Source organism: Gallinula chloropus, assembly GCF_964237585.1.
Source record: "Gallinula chloropus genome assembly, chromosome: 3".
NCBI classification, from domain to species: Eukaryota; Metazoa; Chordata; class Aves; order Gruiformes; family Rallidae; genus Gallinula; species Gallinula chloropus.
The window spans coordinates 7,640,531-7,646,990 of record NC_140087.1 but is presented as its reverse complement, the minus strand read 5'-3'; positions in this window follow the sequence as shown (position 1 = coordinate 7,646,990).

The window sequence follows — 6,460 nt, the reverse complement described above, 5'->3', positions numbered from 1 at the left end:
TTACCAGCAAATCAAAAGGTATGTGATGAAGAAATCTATGCAATTGGCTATGCTACCACATAGGATTGCATTGGTCAAAGCAAACCAATGGGAAGGCCTCTGGCAGTGTTACAGCTGTTTCTGCTTTTAGCTGTGATATGAACCTGACTGGAACTAACAACACTTTTCCCATGCCTCAGGGGTCCAGAGGGATTACCCTCTGCCAAGGGTATACACGCCGGGCATGGCAAGGGGGAAGGCAGCTGCAGATGTCCACATTTTAATCACAGCATCCTTTAATTTTACATTTAGTGTTGGGATTTACCAGAGAGCATCTCAGAAAAGTTATTTCTATAAATATTCACTGTCCTTTGAGTGCTTAGTGCTGTTTGATACAAGCGTTGTGACTGTTCTTACCTTGTTCGTATCCTGGGAGGTGAAAAGAATGCCAAATGGATCCTCATGTGCAAATCAGCCCTTTAAATGGTCAAACCAAGAGCTTCCAGGCAGTTTGTACAATTGTTTCCCATGTGTTTTTAGTGAGCTAGGAGAGATTGTGCATGGTTAGATGTGACAGGCTACCTCAGTCTCTCTGTGACTCCATATAGTCATTAGAAAGGATAAGACATTTTGTCTGTATATTGACATTCTATCATAATAATAAGGTCCAAAAGAGTCATCTTCAGTCTTTGTCTTTGACAAAGTCAAAGCAAGAAGTTAGTAAATGAAGCTTCTCATGCATGTTTGATGAAAAAGAATGAGTAGAAATAGACACTGAGAGCAGGGCATTACAAAGAGATGAGTTTTCTGGTTAATTCTTGTAGAAGGAGCTCAGACTGATCATTTGTTAGTCGTCTGAAACTGTGACCTTCCAATTTTTGTTCTTATAAGTAATAGTCACCACTAAAAAACAGCAGGGAGGAATAAATTCCAGAGTCCATCAATGCAGAGGCAGCCAATTAATGTACATTGATATGGGTCTGCGAGAACATGATCAATGTATTTGACTTCTCCTCCCTTAAACTTGTGATGTAAATACCCTTTTCCTGTCCAAGTCCCACCTTTTTAGAAGAAGGGAGAAGGGACTTTGCCTGCACTTTTAAGATTTAGACAGTTTATTTCCTTCCACCTCTTTTTCTCTCATTCAGCATTAAGGACCTTTGAGTGACCTCATGTCATCTTCTATCACTCTTTTACAGTATCCTCCATCACACCTAAGACAAATTTCTTCAAAGTTCCTACAAAAACAAGGTAATTTTTCTTCTTTAAATTCCTTCTTCAGACAACCCTGTGCAATCATAGAATCACAGAATCACAGAATCATAGGGGTTGGAATGGACCTCGAGAGATCATTGGGTCCAACCCCCCCTGCCAAAGCATCTCCCCAGCTCATATTGCACAGGTCGGCGTCCAGACGGGTCTGGAATATCTCCAGAGATGGAGACTCCACCACCTCCCTGGGCAGCCTGTCCCAGGGCTCCCTCACCCTCACTGGGGAAAAGTTCTTCCACATGTTGGTGTGGAACTTCCTCTGCTCCAACTTGCAGCCATTGCCCCTTGTCCTGTCTCCACAGACCACTGAAAAGGGGCTGGCTAGTTCCCCCTGCATTCCATACTTGAGATATTTATAAACATTAATAAGGTCCCCTCTTAGTCTTCTTTACTCCAGGCTGAACAGTCCCAGCTCACTCAGCCTTTCCACATGATACCTATAAACCACTTGCCAGCTGATGTACAGTCATCGCTGTGATCATTGTTTCTCACATTGACTAATTGTGTCTCCTTATTTCCTGTGTCCACCTGTTGTTCATTGTCCTGTTTTTAAATTGTAAACGCATTAAACCTCTGTGTGAACACTCGTTAGCATTCTGGACCTTGCCTAGGTATCTGGGCTTTTAGGCATTGCTTCAGTATAAATTCATAATTTTTAAAAATAATTAATTTATAAAAGAAAGGAAAATAGCAAACTGTGCTTTGGGCACGTCTGGTTTGCAAAGTAGCTTATTGCTGCTTATTGCTCAATACTGTCTTCATGAGAAAGAAAAAGTCATTCCTGTGCCTACACTGACCTTTACCCTGATCTAACAATGAGATTGACATAACAAGCAGAAGAGAAAAAAAATAAACAATCTATTAATGCATGAATTATTAATCTATAATCTCTTAAACTGCTGTGAACTCATGGAATGAGAGTTTCGTAACCAGGACAGGGAACTGCTGCCATAAACCTCTGTCATCTAACACTGCTTCTATTTGAAGATAATGGGGAGAGGGAAAAGAAAACTCAGAGGGAAAAGAAACGAGTTCTGGAAATTTATGTAAGAGAGAAGGACTTGAGAAAGAGGAGGGTTTTGATATTTTTTTAAAACTTGTGGATTTTTTACTGAGGTGTATACAGAGGTTATTTATTCGACTTAGAAAAAATAAGACGTAAAATATCACATTTCCAGGATTCCTTGTGAGTAATGAGTGTACTGCATGAAAAGCAGGAAACTTGATGAGCAAGCAGTTGCATACTGCTATTTTATTCCTTCTTCGAGCAAGAGCTTTATGGAATTTCCTTTCTTATTTATTTAGGAGAAACTATTTTACACAGTAACAACTTTGCTTAAGTGACAGTGGGTATCTTTTCTCTCTTCAGGACATCCTCCAGATTTGATTTCTCTAACCTGATTATGCTTTTGAATGAATGAATGAATAAAGAAGAATAACCTATACTTAAATTTTCTATAGACACGGATAGTCTGAAAAAAAAAATACAGGGAAGATATATTACCTCAGAACATTAATTAGATGTGACGTAGAAACAGACACAAATTCTCCACGAGGATGAAATTATCACCCAAGATACTAGAATGTGCAGACATGAACGCTGACTTTGTGCTGATGCTGCAGGATAGTGAAGTGCTGATGCATGACACCTGACAACTTTTAAGGAATAAATGCTTCCCAACAGCAACATAAGCCCTGTCAGCACTCACTGCTTAGCAATACATGTGGTAGGAAGAATACCATTTTTATAATTAGGGCTCAAATACCAGTGGTTCCTCAGAAGGACACTTCATCTAAACACTTCTCTAAACTTTCTCTAAACACTTCATCTCTAGAATCTGATTGCAATTAAAAAAGCATTAAAACCCCCTTTATTTTCTGTGTTTGCCTGGAAAACACAGTGTAATTCTTGCAGCATTGCCTGAGTGCTCTCTGTGTATAAAACTACTATGAAGTAGCTATGAGATGGAAACATCCAGTCTACAGGTGCCTCCTGCATGAGTCCTGGGGATGCCCCCCTGCCACCTGTGGAAAGGAGAGGAATGGCACTGAAATAATAGGCTAGAAAACACCCTGTACCGGTGAGCTATTGTCTGCGCAGAGGAAATCATCACTTTCAGGGCTGGAGGATGCAAAGAAATTCCCCAACACATTGCCCAAGAGAATAATGTGAACGTGTTAAAGTTGTTTCTGTGAGAAAAACTTAAGGGTGACCAAAACTCACGTTTTTCACTAGCACCTTCAATTAGGAACATTTAATCTAAAATTGTAATGTTTTAGAATTACTAGACTATTATTAGCATAGTAGAATTAGATGATTTGATTTTTTGCTTGAACATAACATCCACTTTACAGTCTCTATAAGTTCTCAGTAATATAGTATACAAAAGAAAGTATTTGGACAAGTCATACAATTTTAATATCAAAAGACAAAAAGGAATGATACATTTTGCTCCCAAAATTTTGAATACCCAGAATCTTGCCATTGATTTTGCACGTGTATTCATTTCTCCTTAGGAACATTCTAAACCAGTTTCTGACAAACCCAAGTGACAATTTTCATGATGATCACCCGATGCTTTTCTGAGAGTCAGTTTACTCCACATGAAGAATAAGCTGCTTCAGCACTGGATGTTTAGCAGGGTCAGAAGGCCTTTCAGATGTCAGTTCGGTCTCACAGCCACTCCTTTGCTGCTTTATTCAGGAAACACAGTTTGCAGCTGAACAGAGGATGCTCAAACATCAGCAACAGCAAGTCTGTGATTTACTTCTGACTGTGGAAGCGCGCTGCCCCTTGCCTTGCCTTGCCCTGCCCTGCCACCTGGGAGGAGAAAAACAGATCAAAGTCCCTCTTGGAATTTCAGGAAAAACCCCATCAGCTTCTTCACCCAAGTGGTTAACCAAATATTTAGGGTCTTGTGAATAGGTCCAAACAGGTTCCCCTTGTTTCTCTGAGCCAACTGTTTGCAAAGAAGATTAAAAGTTCAGCTTCTGTGAAGCCAGGGGAGTCAGACAATAAGAAGCAACATTTTTGTATTGAGCCCAAAAGCACTCTTTCTCTCAGGGCAGTTTTGGTAGCAATTCAGGCTAAAAGTTCGGGGTGTCATTAAGGTTGTTTGGACATTTGGTGTCATGTTGTCATCCCGCCTCCCCTGCTTTCTTTCCAGTGGTGCTCAGCTGATGTTTAACAGCTGACCCATTCCCCTGCCCCATCTGCTGTTCCCAGAAAAGGTTATTGTTTGTTATACCACGATTACCCTAAGTCCTAAACTGAGCTAAAACAAGTGAGACATCGGGAACTTGACCATAATAAATCTGTAATTGGGCTTTTGTTGCTCTGACACTCCTAGAGCACTTGTTAAAAAAAAAAAGCAAACACAACACAAAATAAAACAAACCCAAAACAAAACAAAGACAACAAAACTTACTGGGATCTTGGCATAAGGTCATGCTTACAAAGGGAAATAAGTATCTCAAATGGCTTGTTACCATCCAGGTTTTGCCACGAACCACCCTTGCAGAAGCACCTGGATCACCTGAGACTCCTACTCCTCTTATCACTTACTTTCTAGCTGTCCCACAGCTATTACATGGGAACTGAACAGCATGTACAAGCCAGTAAAAAGAGATTAGAATATGCTCAGTCTGGAATTAGGTGAAGGAACAGCACAGAAAAGATTGGCATGCATCCACAAGAGGTGAAATGATGGCCTGGCGGCAAAACTTCACATGGCCTAAGAACACATGCCTCACAGACCAGGGCTAATGTGGGAGCTGATGGTCCCCCAGTTCCCAAGAACTCTCACCCTAGTCTCAGGCTCTCCAGTCGCAGAATCACAGAACGTTAAGAGTTGGAAGGGACCTCAAAAGCTCATCTAGTTTTATGTCCCACCCCCCAGCCAGAGCAGGATCACCTAGACTAAATCACACAGGAAGGCATCATGGTGGGTTTTGAATGTCTCCAGAGGAGACTCTACAACCTCTGGGCAGTCTGTTCAGAGCTCTGTCACCCTCACAGTGAGAAAGTTACTCCTTATATTCACATGCAACTTCCTCTGCTCCATCTTGCACCTGATAAGTATCCTAAATATTTAACCCATTCACAGGTTACAGGTTGCTTTACATACTTACTGGAATTAAAAAAAAAAAAAATCATAATTACAATTTTATTTTCATAAATGTTTCAGAAAAATTATTGATTTATGGGTTATAATAGCTTTCCATGTTCACACATGGCACTACTGCCAAAGATAACTAGTTCTTATTGCCAGAGCATATTAAACACGAGGGAAGTACGTTAGTAGTAAGAAACAGGTTAGTAGTAAGACTTCTACAACTAAACCTAGGCCTCAACATGCAAGAGTAAACAAAAAGAAAGTATCTGAACTCTAGCCACAGTAAATGGGTGCCATGGCACAATTCAGTTGCTTAAACAAAGGTATCTAGTGCTATTTACAACGCGTTTGACCACCCCTTACATTTGTCCAGAGCAGCATGTCTTGGACATTGTAGTAGGGTGCCTCAAACAGCCAAGATCCCCATTTCAGGAGATAACTTCAGTGTCTTAAATGGCACTACTAACCCTGCACAGTGCAGTCAACAATCAGTTCAAATGTCCTTCCAAGATGCCTCATAGGCCCAGGGGCTCTACATTATAAAACATAACCCCCCCAAAGAAAACCCCCAACAAAACCACAACATAAACAAAAAAAAGAATGAGATAAAGATGAAATAAATGCTATTTTAAAATATGTTTGTATTTTATTTATTCATAGTACAAAATAAGTATTCTCTTTCTACACCCCTATGTCTTGTGTAGCCTCCAGATCACACACACACCACTTTGGACACTGCTATCATAGGCCTCACAGCCAACACTAACACTGATCCACCTCATAAGCACACACATTCATGTTTCCAAGTGATACATCAGGAGAAGCCAGCTAATTGAAAAGAAGCTCAGTTTTCCCTGGTGGAACAGACTGTATCACATGAAATCATTGAATTCTCTGCTTTGCAAACAGTTGCAGGACAATCTGCTAAGGCCTAACAGTTACCTGTTGAACAAATTTGGTAAGAAACAGAGCACTGGCCACAGAGGCATCACAAATATATTTACAGAGGTAAACCATGACCAGGCACTCCAATAAGCAGCTTATCTGCTGCTTATTGACAGTTAACTATGGTGCATAGCTTGCTACAGTGCTGC